This window comes from Marmota flaviventris, chromosome 2, assembly GCF_047511675.1.
Source record: "Marmota flaviventris isolate mMarFla1 chromosome 2, mMarFla1.hap1, whole genome shotgun sequence".
Classification (NCBI taxonomy): domain Eukaryota; kingdom Metazoa; phylum Chordata; class Mammalia; order Rodentia; family Sciuridae; genus Marmota; species Marmota flaviventris.
In genome coordinates, this window is record NC_092499.1 from 195,474,775 (window position 1) to 195,497,625 (window position 22,851).

A 22,851-nucleotide genomic window follows, 5' to 3' on the forward strand; every position below is an offset into this window, starting at 1 on the left:
GATGTGGGCACAAGCTCCACCTGAGCTTCCAGATTGAGAATGGAGATGAGGCCGTCCCCTGGATGAAACGGGCTGGTGTGAAAAGGTGGAGAGCTGCAGAGCCAGCAGCTCACCTGCCCCCAAACGAAGGCTCCCAGCGAGGGAGTCTTGGGACACCTCAGCAGGTGGCCATGAGTACAAAGCAGCCTTACGGAGTTTCTGTTCTATGTCACACACGTGCTTGCAAGGAGATGTGTCCTTGTCCTCCATGTCCCCGACCCTGAGGGGAAAGGAGATGCACAAATGAGCAGAATCCAAGGGAGGTGATGAGCGCTCCCAGACAGACAGACAGACAGACAGGAACGGCAGGTCCTCCTGGGGAGGCCAGCTTGGGCAAAGCCTAGAGGGTGCTCAGGAGGCAGGAAGTGCGCGGAGAGGGCGTTAAGGGCCAGGAAGCAGCCGGGCTGGAACCCCTGAGGCTGGAGGGTAGATGTTCTACCAACTCTTCAAGAAGACACTTTCTCAGAAACAGAGAGAAATGCAGGAAATAATGGGGTGAAGCTGGACCAGGAAGCTGAACTTTTTGTTGAGGTCTGTATCGACCAGAATGACTCCGTCGGTCACAGAAATTCACCTCAGACTTGTTAAAACTGAAGAACCAGGCGGGTGGTGAGTGGGTGATTCTGTAGCTTCAGGCACAGCTGTATCCAGGGGCTTAAAGATACTTTAAATACTAGTTCCTTATGTTCGGGGTGGTGCCAGGGATTGAACTTGGGGACACTCGACCAATGAGCCACATCCCCAGCCCTATTTTGTATTTTATTTAGAGACAGGGTCTCATTGAGTTGCTTAGTGTCTTGCTTTTGCTAACGCTGGCTTTGAACCCGTGATCCTCCTGCCTCAGCCTCCCAAGCCACTGGGATTTCAGGCGTGTACCGCCATGGCGGCTAGTTCTTTTTTGATCTCATAGCTCTACTTTCCACTGAGCTGAAACTCTTCTCAAGGTAGCAAGATGGCCCTCGGCAACTCCTGACCTGCCTTGTCTCCCAACAACACCAACATAGAGAGAGAGAGATAGAGAGGTTGTCCTGGGTCATATGGCCAACACTGAACCAATTCCTTGTTCAGGGGTGTATTGTATATGCATCAGTCCTGTCTGGGTCACACAACCATCTTCAGAACCTGGGATGGATTGAGTGGAAACCCCTAACCACGTGGGGGATTCAAAGTTGGGGAGCTGTCAATCCCTGGCCCACTGAGTGTGGAATTACCCAAGAAAGGACAAAAGGAATGCTGGAAAAACATAACTAGACATCCACCTCAGGGAGGTTCACCATCGCAACAAGAAACATGTCTCTTTCAGGAGACAATGGGGAGCCAGAGAATGTTGTGGAGCAGGGCTGTGGTGCACTGATCTGAGCGGTTCTTTGGGAAGATGCCTTCAGCAGTAGTGGGTGGGGGAGGAGTAAGTTGCAGTGGACGCGAAAGAGGGGACCGGAGGGGAGAGGAAAGGGGACCTGGAGGAGGGAGGTGGAGGTCTGAGATTGGACTGGGAGAGAGCCCCCCCGGTGGTCGTGGATGGGTGGGGCCCGGGTGGGCCGAGCCTCAGTGTGAGCCATGAGGGAGGGAGCCAGGGGTGTGCACTCGGTCAGGGAGCCGTGGTGACGTGGGATGGGGAAGGCCGTGACCCTCCCAGGAGGACAGTGCTCCGGGCGCAGAGCGGCCGGGCCTCGCCTCTCCTCTGAGAGCATTTGGGGGCCAGTTGGGAATCCCATGGGCACTTGCGCTCCAGGAGGGTGGGTCCCCAGAGCAGGATGCCATTTCCCACAAAGCTTTCCAGATGTTTGCTTTGTTGGTTGGCTTTATTTATTTATTTGTTTTAAGTGGTAACAACAAAGGAAACTTTAAAAAAAAAATACAAAGCAAAACAGAAGGTGGGGGGGCAAGAAGCCTCTCAGGAGAGGGGCCTGGGGAAGGCCGAGGCTGGAAGTGGGAGGTGGGGCACCTGCCCCCAGGTGACCCAGGGCTTCCTCTGCTCCTCGCTGCCTGAGGACACTGATGTCCTTCCCTTTCTCTGGGCCCAGGCCCTTCAAAGCCCTCTGGGAAGGAGCCCGGGGTTTTCTGCTGATCCCAGGCCACACGCTGACTCAGGCGCCCAGGCCTCCTGCTCCGTGCAGAGGGACACAGGCTCCTCGGGAGCATCCCTGGGGAGACAGGCTCCTTCCTTGGTCCCTTCTGCTTAGGGGCTGTGTGACCCTCTCCCCAGCCTCTGAGTCTCCGTTTACTCATCTATAAAAGGAGCACTAGCACGTGCTAGGCTCCTGCCCTGAGCCCAGGAGAGGCCTAGAGGGGACACATACAAGCCTGGTATCCAGTAGCACTTCCTACCAGGAGGTCAGAGCTCAGGAGGCGATGCCCTAGCCGGCTGACGGCCCTTCCAGGAGGACAGAGTGAGAAAATGTGCGTGTAAATGAGACTCTGTTCCCTCGCTGTTCAAACTGCAGGCCCAGGTGACTGGCATTGGCTTGGGTCAGCGGCTCTGGGTGCTGATGGCCTGGGCCTGGCCACCTGTCTGTCCCAGGGGCTGGGGATGGGGCCAGCCCCTCCCCAACTGAGAATCAGAAAGGTCTGATCCCAAATAAGAACTGGAGATTATTTCCAGAAGAGAGAGAGGAGGAGGGGCGAAGCCAGTGACTGTAGAGGGCCCCTTCCCCAGGCCACGCGGACAGGGCCCAGCAGAGCCGCGGGGACCACCTGCCCCCTGCTCTTTCAGGCTCTAACTTTTTAGGTTGGGGAGGCTGGTGGCAGGCAGCTGCCCCACCCCCTGGAGTCCCCAACTGGTGTTTTAATTAGTTTTGCTCTTAAAGCTGATTACAGTGCAGTTTCATCCTGCCTGCCTACAAATTGAGTCAGCACCATGAAACAGTCACTTTGAGAGAATCTGGCCGACCCCAGCAATCTGGTGGACTCCGATGACAACGTGTCTTGAGAAAGGGGCGGGGAGGGGCAAAAGGAGGGGGGAGAAAGGTTGGGTGTGGATAAATAGAAGTAAGCACCTTCCCAAGGGCTGCCCTGCCCCGTGCTGCGTGGACAGGGCCCAGGTTCAGGGCCCCTCTAGACCCACCAGTCCTGACCAGGGCTCCCCGGCACCAAAGGGTGGGTTGCAGAGAGTGCTTTTAAGAAAATGTCAAATGACTTCCAAATGGGGACAAATCATGGGATCGTCCCACATCTGTCCTGCTGGGGGAAGTCGCTGTGCACACACTAGGGTGGGGGCTGGGCTGGCTTTCTGGCCCTGAAAACAGATGCATCTAGAGTTGCATTAAGCTCCTAGTTTTCTTGGGTAGAGCTGGGGTCAGCAAATGCCCTTTGTAAAGGGCTAGCTAGTAAATATTTTCGGTTTTGGAAGCCATGTGCTCTCCGTTGCAACTACTCAATGGTAGCACTCTGCCATCGCAGGGACAGAGACAGCCAGAGACAACCTGTAAATAAGTGTGTGCACCTGTGTTCCAATAAAACTTTATTTACAAACAACAGCGGACCAGGTTTGGTAAGTGTGACGCAACCAAAATAGTGGGGGAAGGGTGCCAGGGGGTAGCTCAGCAGAACCGCACTTGCTAGGGAGCAAAAGGCAGGCCCTGGGTGGGATCCCTAGCACTGAGGGAAAGAGAAGAGGAGGGGAGGAGAGGGGAAGGGAGGGGAGGGAGGAAAGAAAAGGAAGAAGGAAATTATTGTGGGAAGGGTTAATAACGTTGGTACTTTAAAAAATGACCTTTTTAAAATTATAATTCACATACAGCAAAATGGACATTTAAAGGCTACAGCCCCATCAATTTTGACCCCACCCCAGTCAAAATACAGAGCATGCCCTTGTCCTTTACAGAGGTCACCCCACCCCGGCAGCCACCCGTCTTCGTCCTCCGAATGCCGTGGCCTGGTCCAGGGCTTCACGTGGCTGGGCTTGGGTGCTGTGCACTCCTTTGGTCTGGGGAGCTGGTCTGGTGTTTAAGACCCTCTGGCCTGTGCAGGGGATCAACTTGGTTGCTGTCGTGACTTTAAGGACATCTGTAAGGACTTTGCCACTTTGAAAGGCAAAGGTGGAAACTGAAGTTCTTTGCCCTTGAATGTGAGCTGGACTTGATGACTCACCCCCAAGGGACAGGACATGGTGGAAGTGGTGGGGGTGACCTCCATTGCAGGTCACAGCCTCGGGTTCTACACGCTCTTTCTCTTTCTCTTCAGTCGCACTTTGGGGCCCGCTGGCAGCCATGTTGTGAGCCCACTCAAGCAGCCCGAGGAGAGACCCAAGGGTGGGGTGTGGCGAGAAGGATGCGCCAAGGCCTCCTGCCAGCGAGCACCTTGGAAGTGGCTCCCAGTGCAGCCTTCAGATGACCGAACTACAGAGAGCCCTAAGCAGCTCTGGAATTTCTGAGTCACTGAAACTATGGGACTTAATGAGTGTTTATTGTTGTCTTATAATACTAAATCTTGGAGAGGCTTATTAGAGATTCCTATATGGCCACGGAAACATGACTCCTTCCATCCTCCATCCACTTTCATTCATTTACATGGTTATTCATTCATTGAACAAATATTGATTTATTTAGTAGCAATGACTTAATAGCTATTATTTCTGTTCTCTCCCAAGCATGTTTCTTGCATTAATGCCTGTTAGTATGTCCATGCTGCAGAGGAGGAGACTGACTCTCTGGAAGGCCCCATCTCCTGCCCCAAGCCCTGTGGCCAGTAAGTGGTTGAGCTGGATTTGAATCCAGAACTACTATGCTCACTGCTCACCAGGTGCCTCTCTGCACTCTGCCCTAGCCAGTCCCCAGGGGGACATGTATCAGAACACCTGCAGGTCTACCTGATTCCGTGCCTGCTGTTGCAAGGCCTGTGCTCCCTCAGGGCACAGGCTGGATCTTTTCTGTCTGGGAGTGGTGGGCCGGAGCAGGACCTCACAGATGTATGTTGATTGTCTGATCAGCTGGAGGGAGGGAGGGAGGGCTGGGGCTCCTTGGCCTGTACCAGCCCAGGGCACCCTGAAGAGAGACAGCACTGCCCTCTGCTCTGGATGGGGTGGATGGACCTGGAGCCCACTCTCCCTGGGGCTGGCAGCTCAGCACACAGAGAGCCGCAGAAGTGCTGCTGCCTGCTCCCCGCGTGGAGGAGGGCTCTGTTTACCTTGGAAGGCCGGCCTCTTTTGTAACACTCGCTCATTGTTGCTGGGAGCCCAAAAATACTTTTATTAATGGAAAAACAGGGATGGCTCCACAAAGAAATATTTTGACAGGCCCAGAGGAGGCGGAGGGAGGGCTCGGAGCACATCCTCAGGAAGCCGGGCTCCTTATCTTCCAGGGTGCCCGTGGTGGAGAGGGCAGCACGCGGCTCCCAGCAGGGTGCCTGCCCGTTTCCCCACTGGGCTCCTGGGCACGGCTTCCTGGGCTTCCTGGTGCTGAGGTGGCTCCTGTAGAGTGGCTGGGTGGCAGCTTCTAGAGCCAGCTCCCCCGAGGGCCGGTGGCTTTACTCTGGGTCACCACCATGGCTAGGTGTTCTCCATGGTGTGGGGCTCAGGGTTCCTTGTGGACACCTTTCTGGGATCACTGTGGTCCCAGGTGCCTGCCTATACCTCCTGGGAGTGGGTGGTGGTGCCAAGCCAAGCTAGCTGGGCATTGAGACAAGATGGCTCCAGTAGGGCTGTCCTCCCCTGGCCTCACTCCCAGGGCCTTGGGCTGGAAACCTGGGGCAGGTGCTATTTTAAGCACCCTGACATGGGCTGGTGGTGGTCCTTCAGTGGGGTGACAGTACTCCCATTTTTCAGATGAGGAAACGGAGGCGTGGAGAGCTTAAGTAGGCCACATAGCTAAGGAGAGGCAGAGCTGGGGTTGGAACCCAGATCAGCTGGTCCTGGGGGCTGACTCTCAGCTCCACCTCTGGCCACCTTCCAAAAGTACATGTGTGTCTGGGTCACACCATGTGTCCACACTTCATGGATCTCCATTACTCTTAAGATACAATCCACGCTGCTTAAGGAAAAGGCCTAATTGTTGTACTAAAGATCCTGAGGAGCAGTGGCTTAAAACATTAGCTATTTCTCTCTTACAAAAGAGTTTGGGTGGGAGAGTCGGGGTTGCTATAAAGGCTCCACGATCATTCGGGAATCAAGTTCCAATGTGGCAGCTCTGTCTTCCTGAAGACAGTTCCTGTTTCATGGCCCAAGATGGCTGCTTGAACTCCTACCATCAATCCCATTTTAGCAGGAAGAGGAGAAGGGGAAGTGGAGAGAGCATGCTCCACCTTTTTAGGGTTCAATTCCAGGCTCCTCCACCTTGTGGTCTAGGACAAGTCACTAGCCTCTTGTTATCTGTGAACATATTCAGACTTCTTTCAGAGGCCATGAGGATTAGACGAGTTAATACGAGTCAGACTTGGAATAAGGCAAGTGGGGCAGGAACACTCGAATAAATCACGGCGACTATTACTATTAACCTGCTCAAGGTCGCGGCTCTGGAGGTCCTGTCCCATCCCCCGCTATTAGGTTATGCAGCTTCCTGTGGTTTTGTGGCTCCCCAGGTCCCCACAAGAGCCCTAGACCCTGCTTTTCGCTGTCTCGGGACACTCTCGCTCTGGCTGCATGGAGAGTCCCTGAAGACACCTGTCGTCTGCCTGGGCGTCCACCATCAAGTTCAGGACCCTTCGCCGGTGCACAGAAAACGTGTCAAGGCGTGAAGGGACAGATGTGACAGGACGGCAGGCTCCCTGCTTCACAAAGCACCCTCAGGGCCTCTCCCCACCCTGGGCAGCTAGCTCCTTCCTCTGACTCATTCTGCCAGGGTCACCCCTTTGTGAGGCCTTCCTGTCCCCCTGGCTAAAACAGGCTGCTTCTCCAGCTCTGGGTCTTCTTGCCCCACTGTGTGTCCCCTCCACAGGGACCAGGACAGCATCTGTGCTGCACCTGGGGCCCAGAACACTGTAGGTGCTCCAGGACGTGTTGAGGGCATGAACAAATGAACAAGATGGTGCAAGAAAACCCCGAGTCTAGGCGCCCTGTCCCCTCCACTAAGGAAGGAGCAGCTTGGGCCTCGAGCTTCACAGCTTCACGCTCAAAAAGAAGAAAAAAATGCACCGAGGCTCCCCTCCCCCGTCCTCCTGCCCGCAGAGGCCCGGCCGCCAAGCCGCCAGCCCCAGCCACCAGCCAATCCCCTGGCGCTCCACGTCAGCTCTCCAGCTTCTAGGAACGGCGTCCCCGCTCCAGGGCCGCGCTCCCGCGCGCTGGCCTCGGCTCCTCCGGGGGCAGGTCCGCCCCGGGCGGAGGGAAAGTCGCTGTCAGCGCCGATGAGCTGGCAGGGGACGTCAGGGCCTCTCCAAATGCCTCGGAAACCTCCCTGCTGGGTCACATTCCGGCCTGGGGGACCCTGGGATTACCAAGGTTCCCGCTGGCAGCCGCGATGGGGAGGCACCGAGATTCAGCACTTCTGGGCTGGAAAAAGCCGAGTTGGAGGATTATTTTGGGAACAGTCAGTCATGGCCGCGGGTGGGGGAGGCTATTAAAAGCAAGACAATGTATCCCGAGATGGACCGGGCAGAGGCACCCCGGCCACGGCCACGGAACTGGGCGTTCTTTCCGCATGAGGTGGACCTTTCCCTCCCTGGGAAGCTGGGAGGGGACACAGCTGCCAGCCACCGCCCGCCTGCGCCCTGGCCCTCGCCAGCCACAGCTGAGCCGCTCACCCACCTCCCGGGCCATGTGAGGGGCGGGGGTCCTCCCCGCAGCACGGCAGGTGGCCAGGACACCGTGCCTGCCTGTCATTCATTCAACCCACCAGGCCCTGGGCCGGGCAGTGTGGCCCTGCAGCCGGCAGCCATTGCCCAAATTCTCACTCAGTCCCCTGCTTGGTATTTGGGGACATTGGGTGTCCATGCCTCAGTTCTTCACCTGCAAAATGGGGAGAATAGGAGGCTTGTCTCAGACAGTTGTTGTGAGGCCCCAGTGAGTTCACCTATGTGGAGGGCCTGGGGAGAGCCGGCCAGAGCTGTCCCTCTCGAGACATGAGATAGGGCTATTTACTGAGGACCCACCAGTTCCAGACGTGGTGCCAAGCCCCAAGAAAGACAGACATGTCCCTATTTTCCTAGTCTAGTGGGGAGATGAGTCATAACCAAGTAAACAAAACAGATGAGACAATCTCATGTTCTATTATTCACTCAACAAACATTTTCGAGGTCCAGCCGTCGGCCGGTTCCCATTCTAGGCACTGGGGACACGGTAGTGAGTAAACAAAGGTCCTGGCCTGTGTGGGGAGGTCTCAGCCGGAGGCTGGGGAGACAGACAGTATGCAAACGAATGAGTCCTGGATCCATTGGGCCGTCAAGACCATAAAGGGTGCTGTGTTCAGATTTCAGGGTGGGGGTTGAGCTGTAGGCAGAGAAGCCTGGTTTCCCAGATGAGGGTCGTGGGAGAAGGCTTTTTAGGGTGACATTTGCTCTGAGACCCAAAAGATGGAAGAAGCCAGCCCCAGAGATCTGGGGACAAAAGAGCCAAGGAGTGGCTGGAGCTGGGAGGCGTGGGGAGAGGAAGCAGGGTCCGGCAGGTGGGTGGACCAGGCCCTGCAGGTGGTGGGCCAGGTCTGGGGCCTCTCTTAGTTTTCTGTTGCTTCCTTTCCACTCAGTGGCTTAGGGGAGCCAGTGAGCTCCTCACTGTGTCTGTGGATCGAGCAGCTTCACTGGGCTCCAAGGTCTTTGGAGAGGCAAGTCCCGGGCTGCAGCCACAGCCATCGGAGGCTCCAGGGGCCTTTCCAGACTGGCTGTGGGCGGGTGGCCTCAGTGGCCTCAGTGCCTCCACACGTGGGACTCTCTAAAGGGCTGACTGCGTGTCCTCACAGCACCGCGGCTGGCTTCCCCCAGAGTGAGTGGTCAGGAGAGGGACACAGAAGCCACCTGTCTGTTAGGACCAACCTCAGAAGTCACATCGGCCATGTCCCCGCATTCTGCGTCGGGGAGAAACACCAAGGCTGGTGGCCGGGGCTTCTGCAGACAGCCACTGACGCCACCGGGCAGAGGCCACACTGTGTTCTGAGAGAGACGGGACATCTGGAGTGTCATCTATGGTTGATCTGGATGCTGGCCTGACAGCTGTAGGTAGTGGCAGGAGGACAATAATTGCAGCTGCCATTGTTGGTGCTCACTGTGTGCCAGGTACTGGGCTCGGGCCGGGTCAGCCACGGTGGCAGCAGATCCAGGTTACACGTGAGGGAGCTGAGGCTTCTCTGGAAGGAACAGTATCTAAGGCAGGACCAAGTAGATCACTTGGGGACCTAGTAGAGTCACCTCTAATTAAGGAAAGGAGCCTGGGGTGACAGGACAGAGGGCAGCCTTGTGAAAGGCCCAGAGGGACGAGAGGACATGAAGAACTAGGGGCCTCTGGTTATTTGGGGAGGGCAGGAATGTGGAGTTCAAGGGTGTAAGAGGGCCAGGCGCGGTGGTGCACGCCCATGATCCCAGCTGCTCAGGAGGCAGAGGCGGGAGGATCGAGAGTCAAATCCAGCCTCAGCAACTTAGCAAGGCCCTAAAGCAACTCGGTGAGACCCTGTTTCTACATAAAATTAAAAAAGGGCTTGCAGATGTTGCTCAGTGGTTAGGCCCCTGGGCTCGATCCCCGGTAAGGGGCCAGCCTGGGCTGGGGGCTGGGGGTTTTTCAGGCCTCCGTTAAACACACGGGAGATTCTGGACTTCCCCCTGAAGGTACATGTGAACCAACGCAGGGGCTGCCTGGGGAGTGTGACAGGATCCAGTGTCCCCCCGGAGACTCTGAGTATAGATTAGATGGTATTGGCCATCAGGAGAGAGCAGACCTCAGGGGAGGGCCCAGGGTGGCAGGGGGTCAGCAAGGTCACTCTAGAGATGCCCGGGAGGGGATGAGAAGCCCTGGCGGAAAGAGGAGGTGGGCTGGAGCCTGCTAGGAGGCAGGGTGTTGGGAGCTGCGAGATTTGTAGGCCGTGGCAGTGGAGGGGAGGGGAAGTCAAGGGTGGCCACTCCCAGGTCCCTGCTGAGGCAGCTGGAGGACAGAGGCCCTCGGTGCTGGCCCACTGGCCGCCCTGCCCACCCTCTGCCAGGATCCCTGGCACCTGGTCCCCTGTGAACATTCCCGAGGCTGCTCTTTCCCCAGGCTGCCACCTCACCTCCTTAGGGTCCTCATGGACCAAGCGAAGGCAAGGACCTGTCCCCCACCTGACCCCAACACTCAGCCAGGGCCAGGCCCTCAGAGTGAGCCTGGTCCATGAGTAAATCTTTAATGGGGAGTTTCTTTTTAAAACAATGTTTTTATGAGTGCATTATAGTTATACATAATAGTGGGCTTCGTTTTGACATAATCACACATGCAGGGGATACAGTTGGCTCCATTTCAGTTCCCAGTTCCCCCTCCCTCCCCTCCTCCCTCCCCCTGTCCGTCCTCTGTCTTCTTTCTATTTATCTATCAGTTTTAATCGGTGCTTTGTAGATGTACATAGGAGTAGAATTCGCTGTGGTACAGTCACATAGGTACATGGCATAATCTGATCGATTTCATTCCACAGTTTCTCCCTGTGTCTGTCCCTCCCCCCATCCCTTTCCTCAACTCCAGCGACCCCCCATCTGTTTCCATAGGATCCCCTCCCCACCTTATTCACTCCAGCTTTGGCACAGGAGAGAAAACCTTCACCCCTGACCTTCTGGGCCTGGCTTATTTCACTTAGCTTGATGAGCCCATCCTCCACAAGCAAATGCCATCACCTCCTTCCTCCTGTGGCGGAGTCAGACCCGGTTGTGTGTATGTGCCACATTTTCTTTATCGACTCATCTGTTCACTGGCACCTGGGCTGGTGTGTGATGGGGGGTTTCTCAGGACAATTGAGAAAACACTAGAGAGCCATGGGCAAGAACATGGGTTCTAGAGACAGGTGGCTGGGGTTCAAAACCCATCTCTGCCACTTACTGGCTGTGCCACCTTGGGAGAGCTGCATGGCCTCTCTGTGTTGCAGTTTCCTCCTCCATAAGATGATCAGCACAAGATTGTTGTGAGCATTCAACGAGTTAATGCTTGTCACAGAGCAAGTGCTCTGTGCACGTTTATGGTGATCCTGGATAGGTCAATACGCCTCGAAATTCTGGCTTTCACAGGCCTGCAGGGTCCTGCTTCCTGTGTCTGAGCACATGGAAATCCAGACCGATCCTCAACTTCATTTCAGCCAGAAGGGGTGGGTAGTCCAGGCGACCGGCAGACAGATGTCACCTGGGCTGTGTGTGTAGTGAGGTCAGGGACCTTCACCTAAGCTGCCTTTGAAATGTCGCTGGTATTTGGGGACAGCATGGCCAACAAAGGTCTCAGCAGAATACCTGTGCTTCTTGTTATCAGGCTGCAGGAGGGAATCCAGCAACGGGCTTTGCCATTGATCCCAGGCCTCCCTCACCCCAGATGTGCCTGCAGCCTCTGGGAGGGACAGGGACGGCCTCCTGGCCACCCGGACTCCCTCTATTTGCTTTGATTGGGTTTCTCTTTTGCTTTTTCCTCACCTGCTGTCGAGTTGGCACTCCAGCTGAGGGCCTCTATTTTGGGGAGTTTTCGTGGATAATTTAGTGGGTGGAAGCTCCCCACCCACCCCCCTCGGAGCATCCCTCAAAAAGGGAGAGTGCTCCAGCGAAGAGAGAAACAGTGGGTGGTTCAGTTCAAAAGGACAAAATATTTCTTGCCCTGGCACGGGCAGAGGAAAGAAGCCGTCTGAGGAAGGAAGAGCTGCTAACCAAGGAGCCCAGGCTGCAGCTCGCTCGGGAGGGTAAATTAGGTGACTCAGCCACGGCCCTCTCCAGCCCGAAAAGGGAAAACGCTTCACGGTGACAGTGTGGGCTCCAGAGAAATGTGGCTGATGCTGGTCCTACTGAGTTCCAAAAGGCTCCCCCGCATGGCACCCAGCACCTGCAGAGAACGGGCCCTGCCTCAAAAGCCAAGTTTGGGTGGGACTGAGTCTAAAATTATCCCCGATAATGAGTCCGCCAGGGGAGGGCCCCGCAGGCTTGCTTCCTGCCTCGTTTTTGGCCTCGAAGACCTCGGCTCCTCCAAGGGAGGCCTCTGGGAAGCAGGGGCCGCTGTGCCAAGAACACGGTCTCTGCTGCCAGAGTTGGGTTCAACTCGGGGCCACGGTCGCCCACCGTGTGAACATCCACCTGCAGAGCCTCAGTTTCCTCATCCGTCCTCGGGGACTCACAGCATCCAGCTCACGGGGAGGTGGAGGGAGGCAGATCGCCCGAGAGGCTTGCTTCAGGCCTGGGTGCGATGCAGAGGCTGGAGGTTAGGGCGCGAAGGCAGACAGCCTCGCTGGCTCGGGGCGTAGTCACTGTTCTCGCCTTGACCGTGAGAAGGCTTTTTAAAAGATGTGTATTTTTAGCATTTATTATATGCCTCATGGTTCTTAGCACTTCAATTAAATAAGCTCATTTAATTTTTACATCGGCTGAGTGTCAGCATAGACCGCGTCCCCAGTTCAGAGAGTGGGGAAGTGACGATGTGGCCACACGGGAGTCTTGTTCCTGAGCCTGGGCTGCACCTCGGCGCTCAGGTTGCCTAAGCCAGTGCTGCCCGGGAGATCTTTCTGGAGTGATGGCAATGTTTTATTCTGTGCCACCCAATTTGGTAACCACCAGCCACATGTGGCTTTTGAGCCCTTGAAACGTGGCTGGTGGAAAGAATTGACTTGTACATTTTCTTTGTGAATTATTTTTAAGCTGTGACAGCTGCACGTGACCAGTGGCGACCATACCGGACTGTACAAGGCTGACCCCTCCTGGTTTCAGTATATCACTTTATAAGAGGGTTGTGAGCTGGAATTTAGAGATGACCCTAGCTTAGGTCCTGGCACCTAGTAGGGCTGAGTTAGGACTTGCTATGTGACAGTACTAAGTAGAGCAACTGTCCTTCAAAGTCATGTACAGAGAGTGGCAAAAGGAGCCTGAGCTTCATCCATGCCTCAGATGACTAACTTGTCCCAACTTGCTTGGGGCTTTCTCAGCTTTCAAACTGAAAGTCCTGTGTCCTGGGAACCCTGGAGTCCCAGGCAAACCAGGAGGGTTGGTCACCTGTTCTTGCTTCAGATAATTGGGAAGGAGACCTCAGGGCATGGGGCTTCCTTGGTTGGCTTCACTGGGAAGAATCTACTCTACAGCTTTACGGGCTGCAGCCACCTGCCCTCCGTGGGCCTCAGTTTCCCCCTTGGAAAGTGGGGAGAGACCCCTTTCTTGCAGGGCAACTGCAAGGTACTCAGCGGCTCTGAGACCTAGTTTACGGGAGAGGCAAGGAGCCTCCCTTACCTTGAACGGCTTGGCGCACAGTAGGCGGACAGATAATGGCAGTTCCCTTTGGGGGAATAGCGTTCCTTAAGCTCTACTGCCGGTGGCCACCCTGGTTGAGGAAGACCTGGGAAAGCCTCCCCTGGGCAGGAGGGGCGGGACTTTCTCAGGCTCGGTTCTGGTCAGCCTTCCAGGATAAGCGGTCATGTCTGAGGGCTGCCCAGAGAGGCCACTGTGGGCCCACACGTGGAGACCAGAGCGGTCCCTCTGAGGGAGCCAGCTCCCTCCAAGCGCCTCTTTGAGTTCAAGTCTTTCTGTGAGAGAGTGGGGGGAGGTGGTGAGTCACCAGTCTTGGTTGCCACCCAGTTTTATCAGAGCCCACGGCAATATCTACAAGGTCCATTTTCAAATCTGGCTTTATCTGCGGGCCCAGAAGTTCCCATCCTGCACGCAGGTGAAGAGGCACATCCCGTCCAAGCCCAGGAGAGGCATCTTGCCAGGTGCACAGCCGGCTCCCTGTGGGCCTTCCCGGGTCTGAGGCCCACTGGTGGGGGCCGAGCGTGGCACACGCGGATCTTCTTCTGGACATTGCAAAGTTCATGACATCCCTCCCCTTTATTTTCCTGTTTATCCCGAGCATGTGTAAACACATGGGTTGCCTGGTTTCAGCGTCTCTTTGGCCATTTCATTTTTGCTGGAGCCTCTGAGTATCACTGGAAACCTTGGATTTTCTAAATGAATCTAAAAATAAACTCTTTAAAAAAAATCTTGAAGTTGGAGAGTTGACACAAGGCACTATTATTTATTTCTTTTCCTTCCTCCTCCATCTCCTCTTCCTCCTCCCCACCATCCCTGAACACGCCAAAATCTGGGCAGCCAGAAGCCAGAGGGACTGGGAAGGGCCCCTGGGCAAGTGTCCAGGGACCTCGACAACTTGAACCCTGGGCAGCTGACTCTGAGGGGTGCCCGCTCGGAAAACGGGGGGCTGGGGCGTCCTGGGCCTGACTTGTGGAAAGCCGCAGCCGGGGAAGGCGGTGGCCGGGCGATCCTCGCAAACAGCCGCCGGGCTCCTGCAGGGCCGACTTGGACAGCGCACGCCCGCGCCCCTCCTCCCGCGGTCTCCCGCTTCGCTCCCTCTCCCTGACTTTTCTCCCGAACAATCGGGGACTTGTGCTGGCGGCCGAAGGAGCCGCGGAGCTGGCTGGCCGCGGAGGAGGCGACGTCATGGATTCCTGAGTGTGAAGTTTGCAGGAAAGCCCTGAGTTTTGGAGATGGACGGGATCCAGTGGTTTCCATGGCGCTGGATAAACAGGAGGAAACAGTGAGGGAATCCCGTTATTTTACTGCATTGAAAGCTATAAACACGGAGCGCGGGGAAGGAAGTCGCGTTGCCTCTGGAGTAAGCCGATCGCGGAGCCGCCGACTCGCCGCGCCGGGAGCCGAGGCGCGCAGCCCGGCCGCTCCGAGCCAGGCTCCACGGCCAGCGCTGCCCCGCGGGCGAGCTGCGGAGAGGACGGCGCCCTCGGCGGCCGGGCCCAGCCGACCCCTCCCCAGCTCGCGCCGGCCCGGTGCCCTCCAGATGCAGAGAGAGGCTGCGTTCAGGCCGGGGCACTGCCATCCCCTCCGCATCATGGGGTCTGTGGACCAAGGTAATGCGCCCGACCCGCTCCAGACGTCGCCTCTCGCGCCTCCCGGCCCCGGGTTTCCGCTCCCGTCCCCGGCAGCGCTTTCAGCTCCGGGCGGCGGGGGCAGCCGGGGACCCCTGCTTGGGACCCCGCTTCCCCGGGGCACTCAGGTAGGGTGGCCGGGGAGGGGCGCCCGCGCCCAGGCCAGGGAGGGAGATTTGGGAAGCCGACTTCAGACGACTTTGCGCGGGGGGCAGGGAAGTGTCCCCAGGCGGGTTTCCCTAGGCGAGCGCGTCGGGAGGACTTTCCCCGCCACGGGACACCGGGAGGGATCCTCGCTACTAACCGCTGGCTGCTTAACCTCTTCAGCGCTCGGCTTTGACAGCGGGTGCCGCTGGGCTGCATGGTTTTGTCGTTGTCGTCGTCGTTGTTGTTATTATTATTATTATTATTATTAGATTTTTTTTTTCTTTAAGAAAACGGGCTTGACAGTTTACTATATAGTAAATGTAACAAGAAGACTGGGCTCTCTAATAGGCGGCAGATGCTCTGGGACATTTGAACAATATTCTTCTTTCTTTTATTTATATATTTTTTGAATTTTTTGATGTGACTGATGGCAAAAGTTCCCCAGCCCCCCTCGCCCTTTAAAGTGCAATGTACCGTGGGTTCGTGGTGCGACCTGCTGACCCTCTGCTCTCCCTGTTTCTGCCTCTTTTCCCAACTCTGGGGTTCAGCTCTGGAATCAGACCCCTTGCACCCTCTGGGAGGGGGCTACTATACACGAATACGATATGAAAGATATCCCCCCTGGTGGGGACGGTGCAGGAGTCTGGGCTGCACATGATGGATCAGTCTTTGAAGTGCGGGGAGGCAGTGCCCAGTCTTTTTCCGAGGCCAGCCCTGCGGTGGGGGTGGGGGCACTGCCAAGTGGGAAGGGCTGCAAGAGTTAAGTGGAATAAATTCGTGTAGGAGGAGTTAGCCTCGTGTCATAAAATCAGAGTTGAATGTAGGTTTTGTGCTCTGCGTGGCTGATTAAAGTTCTGGGGGGTGGGGGTGGGGGCAGAAATGACAATTTCAGTAAATAAACCCGAGGGGCTCTTTTTGAAAACCAGATTGAAGCCAAATGCCTTGGGTTAGGTAAACGGTGCGCTTTGCCACAGCGGACCTCGGTGGCATATTTTTAGCTGAGTTGCATTTTTGAAAGCAAGATCCTGCCAGCGCTCTGGACGTTTTAACTGGTGCTAGTCTATCCCGTCTTCTGCTTGTGGTCAGGCAACAGAGACGTGATGACATAGTGGCAGAATCACTGCTGATATTGCATCATCTGTAAAGGGATGCTCTCAGGCAGGCAAAATGGTTTACTGCCTTCCAAACCGAAACCCAGTGTTTGATGTTAGGATGGTGGTGGTGGGGGGGGACAGACTAATGCCAAATTTAGCTCCATTTGGAGAGAAAGAGAAGGAGGGAGGGAGGCGGGGGAGAGACAGGGAAAGGGGAACTTAGAAGAGAAATTGGGCTTCTGTTTTACTGTGTGATCTAACACAAGCTTCTGATTTTATTGGAGCTGCTCAATCTCTGCTCCAGGTTTATGACCTTGCCCCTCTGTTACAGTTTCGAGGTAGACGTGTGTGTCGTGTGCATGTGCATGAGCACCCTCCCCAGACTGTGTTCGTGTGCAGGGATTGTGGGTGTGTGCATGCCACTGTGTGTGTGCACATGTGGAGACAAGGGCACCAGATTGTTTCTGGCAAACCACGCTTGGCGTGCCAAGGCAACAGGGCACACAGATTGCCATTCTAGGCCCCAAAGACAGCTGGCTTGAAATGGGCTAATCCAAATGCATCAACTGGCCCCGCATAAGGGTCTAGGGAGGAAAGGACTGAAGTCCCTTTTAGTCCCTTTAAACTCAGAGGCCAGCAGGACTAGAGACACAGATCTACAGGGTGCATGCAGATGGGTGAAGTCATTAAATAGAGGCTAGAGATGTTTGCAAGGCAAGAAAATAATGAACTTGCTGTGCAGCTTTGGACTGAGGCCCTGGGGAAAACTGAAGATCTGAAAGAGGTGTGTTCAGTGTTATCTGACGTGAGATGGTGGAAAGTATTTCAGGAATAAACAAACCCAGAGTGAGCTTTGCTTGCTCCCAGGCCTGAGTTCTCTGACTTCTGCATGGATTGGATTTTTTTTTTTGCTTGGCCACACTACCACTGTGTGATCTTTGTCAAGTGACTTAACCTCTCTGTGCCTCAGTTTCCTCATCTATAAAATGGAGCCAATGACACTGCTTCCCTTGTAGGGTTGTTGTGAGATTTACAAGCACCAAAAACGATGTCTCGTTCATGGTCGATGCTCCATAAATGTTAACAACAATTCCTATTATATTTAAGAGGCAAAAACAATAACCCATGTTGAATAGGAACAGGACTGAATAGCAAGAATTCTTTGAATAGATGCAATACTTTATACCTCTCAAGGTACTTTTTAACTTACCGAGCTGCATAATGACAGAGACTGGGTTCAGAGCTGTAGCTTGTGAAGCCTCAATTTTCTCATTTACAGAAAAGGAGTAATGATAGTGTCGACTTCATAGAGTTGTTGCCAGCGTTGTGTGAAATCATGCACATAAAACACTTAGCTCAGTGCTTCCCAGGCGTAAGCACACACTAAGCCTTAGGACTGTCTGGCACTTGCACACAGTAAGACAACCTTTGCCCAAAGCCACGGGCAAATTAGAAGCACACTATGGGCCTCAGCTTTCCGGGACCGAGAGCCAAAGCACCTTCAGCACAGATTCAGTGGGTCTGGGCCGAGCGCTTGATCCCCTGGCAGCTGTGTGCCCCAGCTGCTGCAACTGTCCCCTCCTGGAAGCGGGGAGTGGGGCACAGAGAGGGCAGCAACTGCCCTAGTGTTGCCCAGGAAGGAAGGGGGTGGAGCCTTAATTGTCACCCAGGCCCTTGGCCACATGCTCTGCTGTCTCTGATCCTCTGATGGCGTGACCCTGATTTCTAAATGCGGCTCGACAGATGGAGGGTCTAAGGGGGGGTCGGACTTTGGCTCTGGTCCTTTTCCCAATCCCACGTTGTTCCTTGACATGTTCCGGAAAGGAAGGACGGACGTGACAGAGGCTGTGGAGGGCGGGCACGTCCTTATTAAGGATGGGGAAACTGAGGCAGACCTGATTTGTGAGTCGGGGCAGGGGCCTGGCCCCGCTTGGCCTGGGGGAAATGAAAGCACAGTGTTTGTGTTTCCCTTAGAGGAAGGGACTCCCCAGCCAGCGAGGAGCCTCCGGACCCAGCTGCATTTTCTGTCCTCACAGAATGGAGCCGGAGCCCCTCTGGGGACCTCCCTCTTGGTCCTCCCAGGCTCCCCAGAGGCCCCTCCTCCAGGAAGCCCCCCAGCCCACAGCAGCCCTCCCCTCAGAGCTCCAGGGAGAGCCACCGGAGTGGGGACGGTCCTCCAGGCGGCTCCCAGAGCTCTGTCTTCCTGGGGCTGCAAGGCCCTGGGGGGGGGCTGCTGTCCTATAGCTGTGTCTCTGGGTCCCGGGTGACATTCCACCACCCTAGAGGTGACAGCCTGAGCTCTGAGTCGGGGCTCCAAAGCCTGCCTCTGCGCCTGGCTAGCTGCACCACTGGCACCAGGAACTTCACTGTCTGGCGCCTCAGTCCCCCCATGTGTCCCGGAGCAGGGAGTCTGTCCTCAAGGGCTGTGTTCTGGGGCAAGTGAGCTGAGAAGCAGCCAAGATGATCTCACACGGCTTTAAATGCTGGGGTCTAAAATAGGAGAAAGGACCCCCAATGGCTTGGGATGTGCGTGTGTGTGTGTGTGTGTGTGTGTGTCTGTTGCTGGAGGGTGGTATCGGTCACCTGTGGCTGCTGTAACAAATCATCACCATCTAGGCAGCTTGAAACTACATTCTCCACAGTTCCCGAGTCAGGAGTCTGAGGTGAAGGCGTTGGCACGGCCTGTTTCTCTGGAGCCTCGGGGGAGACGCTCCTTTGCTTCTCGAGGCTGGTGAATGTGCGGCCTTCGGAGGCTCCTACTGCGTCCCTGCAGCCTCCGCCCGTCTTCCTGTGGCCTCTTGTGTGTGTTTTCTGTTCAGTTTTCTCCTGGTGATGACACGAGCATGGGGTTAGACCCCTTAGTGCTAGTGTGACCTCATCTTAACTTGGTCACATCTGCAAAGACCTTATTTCTTTTCTTTCCTTTACTTTTTACTTGTAGATGCATACCATGTCTTTATTTTATCTTTTTTTTATGTGGTGCTGAGGATCCAACCCAGTGCCTCAGGCATGCGAGGTGAGCGCCCTACCACTGGGCCCCAGCCCCAGCCCCAAACCTTATTTCTTAATAAAGTCCCATTCACAGGTATCTGGGGTTAGAATTTGGGGAAAATATATATATATCTCCACACTATTTCTATATGATTTTGGGGTGTGAGGAGGGGAGAACAACTTCACCCACACAGTAGGGTTGCCATCAGCCTCGGTCCTCCCTCTCTAAGGAGATGTCTTTTTGGTTGGTTCCCTGTGGAAGGAACCTGCCTGGAGATGGGGGAGTGCTCACAGGTGCGCAGAGGAGAGGCGTGTCCCTGGGTGTGCAAGGAGCCCAGTGTGGCTGGAACGGAAAGGGCAGGGGCAAGGTGGGTACTAGGTCAGGAGATGGGCCAGGGCAGGATCCCGCAGGACCTGGCGGAGAGTCGGAAGTTGGTTCTCAGGCCCTGGGAGCCCCGGGGGAGTCTGCAGCAGAGCGTGTGGTCTCCTCAGTGTTTCCTGAAGGTCACGCTGACAGTGAAGTGCAGAACAGCCTGGAGCCAGGTGGCAGTGGACACTGGGGACGCAGGTGAGAGGCTATGTGGTGGCTGGAGCAGGGACGAGGAGGCGGGAACCAGGGAGGGGCAGAAGTGTGCCTCCCGCCCTGGTCCGGAGCTGGCTCCTTGGGTCTCACATGGTGCTCCCTTGAGTGCTGGGGCCGCTCGGGATGCCCGGTCCTGGGCATCTGCAGGAGGAGCCGTCGCTCTGTGAACGCCCGGCCACCTCGGAGGGCATTCCTCGCAGCCCCGCCCAGGTTTCCCGTGTCACTTCTCCCCCACCCTCTGCTCTCTCTGGGAGCTGTTCACTGTTTCATCTTGGTCCAAAATGTCCCTTGGCAAATCCACCCTCAGCTAATAACCAGGAAGAGCGTGACTCAGAAGTGAGTGTCAGACTCCTGTGGGACTGAACCAGCCCCACGGTGGCAAACGAGACTTTCTGCGTGATGTCACCACCTGCTCTGTGCCTTTGTGTCCTTATCTGAAACACGGGGACTGGTTATCCTTACACAGGGTGGGGGTGCTGGGAGGGTTCCTGGACCCTCCCGTGGGGCCCTTGGAGGTGGCCTGCTGGCCGGCCTGTGGGCGGCCACGTGTACTATTATTTTATTGTGTTAAACTCCAGTTATGACTTTCCTTGGACCAAACAAACTGTCAGAGCCCTTTCTGCAGAGGATACAACCATTTGCTACCGCGGCTCAGGGCTCTGGATGACAGGCCTCCAGCCCTAGGCCAGGGCCCAGAGACGCGGGCGCTGAGCCTGGCTGCTTGGTATGGAGACAGCGGAGGGGTCAGGTGGGGCCTTTGCACCTGGAAGTCAGAGATTCTGTCGTGAAGTGGAGGGAGACAGGACAGTGTGATGTCCCTCACGTGCTGAACCGTCCAGGCGAGGCCTCTGCTTTTCTTGGAGGGGGGGACACCGCGTTCCAGGGCTGAGGTCTCCAGTCAGCTCTGGGTCCTCGGTGCGTCCTGGCTTGAAAGACGATGAAGTGGACACTTGTGCTCAAGTCCACCAAGAACGTGGTGGGAGCCAGAGAGAGTGGAGGAGGACCCCGGGGCATGGCCAGCAAGGAAGACAGCCTGGGGGACAGGGTGGGGGTGACAGTGGTTTGAGGGCGCAGGTAGATGGTGAGGTGGACCATGACTACCCAGCACCCTGTCTGTTGACCTCCCCTCCACATGGCTGACCCCGTAGAAGCCACAGCCTTGCTGTGGGCGCTGGTGGCGGTCCCTGGTTCAGCAGGGGTGACACTGAAGGGCGAAGGGAAGGCACATCTGTTGGCCGGTTCCACGGGGCGGTGGGCAAGTGCCAGGGGCAAGTAGGTGCCCATGGAGCAGGACTAGGTCGCTCAGGTAGCAGCGGTGACGCGCTCGAGGTGGGGTGGCCCGTCATTCTAAGGGGCCGCCCCCACAGCTCCAGCGGGCAGCTCCCGAGGGATTATGGGCCTGATGTGGCCAGAGCTCCTTTTTTTTTTTTTTTAAAGGAGAAAGCAGATGTCTGGATTTGCACATGAACTTTCCAAAGTTAACAATATTAGTTCAGATTTTTAAGAAAGGACAGGGCCCCTGAGCACTGTCCCCTCTTGGAAATTGTTTTCTCACAGCAGAAAAGTCCCGTTCAGGCTTTAGAAGATGCTGACGGGGACGGTGAGGTGGGAGTCAGGTGTCACGCCCCCCTTAGAAGGAGCTCCTTCCTAAAATGACTGGGCCCAAGTACGGGGGGCGGGGGGCGAGGCATTCAAGGGAGAGAAATAGAAGGGACCACAGGAGACCCAGCAACCGAGACGAATCATATTTCAAGGTAATGTTCTAAAAATAAAAATGAATGCCAGAAACCCACCACCCACTGAAAGAGCCCGGTCCTCTGGGATCAAGGCAGGAGGGGCGCCGCTCCCTTCCCCTTGGCCTTGGGCTCCAAACGGCTCCACACCATGTTGTCACTGAGCCTGTCTTCACGACAGGCTGATGGTTCTCAGGGGGAGACTGGGTGGGTCACCGTCTTCATGGAAATCCCAAGAGTTTGTCCAGCATGGATTTTGGGTCCGTGTGCTCATTTTACTTTTTAAAAACACTGGGTAAGGGCTGAGGCTGGGGCTCAGTGGCAGAGCGCTTGCCTAGCATGTGTGAGGCACTGGGTTCCATCCTCAGCACCACATATAAATAAGTGAATAAAATAAAGGTCCATACATTTAAAATATATAAAAACACCCCACTGGGTAAGAATACAGCTTGTGCGAATACTGAGCTTCTGTCGCCTCTTGAGTTTTGCCTCATTGTCTAGAGCCAGCCCATGGATGCCAAGGGCGTCTGTCGCTGAATCATCCTGTTAAGGCCTGCAGTGGTAATGAGCCCAGGGTTCGCTTAAGTTGGGGAGAGATGGCTTCTGGAGCCTGGTAGACTTAACTTCCATCACCTGCCTTTTAAAACCAGTTCATGTGCTGGTTCATCATAGGGGGTTGTCAGGATGAGGGGTTCGTGATGAGAATTTTCCTTTCTTTCTTTCTTTCTTTCTTTTTTTTTTTTTGTAGTACAGGGGATTGAACCCAGGGTGCTGTACCACGGAACTACATCTCTAGCCCTTTTTATTTTAAGAGAGAATCTTGCTGAGTTGCCAAGGCTGGCCTCAAACTCGCAGTTCCCCTGTCTCGGCCTCCTGAGTCACTGGGATGGCAGGTGTGCCCCTCGGTGGTACCCAGCTGACGGTGGTCTTTTTTATTTTCCTTTGGGAAAAAAAAAATGTGTAGGCAGAATTTCCCTGAAGTCATTGATTCAGAGGAAATGTTGTTTATATAAAAATGGTTGCAGGTATTATAACCACACTAGAGGCAGGGACGGAAATATACAAAGCATTGCTGATTTTCACACCTTTATCCAGTGCCATGTCACCAAGCCACACAGGGACCCGGGTTCTCCTTGTGATGCATTTCATGTGTTGATGGTTGTCTCAGGGGGAGGCTGTGTGGGTCACTGCTCTTCCATTCATTCTTCGGCTGCTTTTTGGTGAGCACCTACTGTGTCCTGGGTAGATGTGAGGGTCTGGGGAGACAGCCAGGGTTGCCAGATAAAGACACAGGATGCCCAATTAAAATTCAGTCTCAGGTCAGCAGTGAATACATTTTA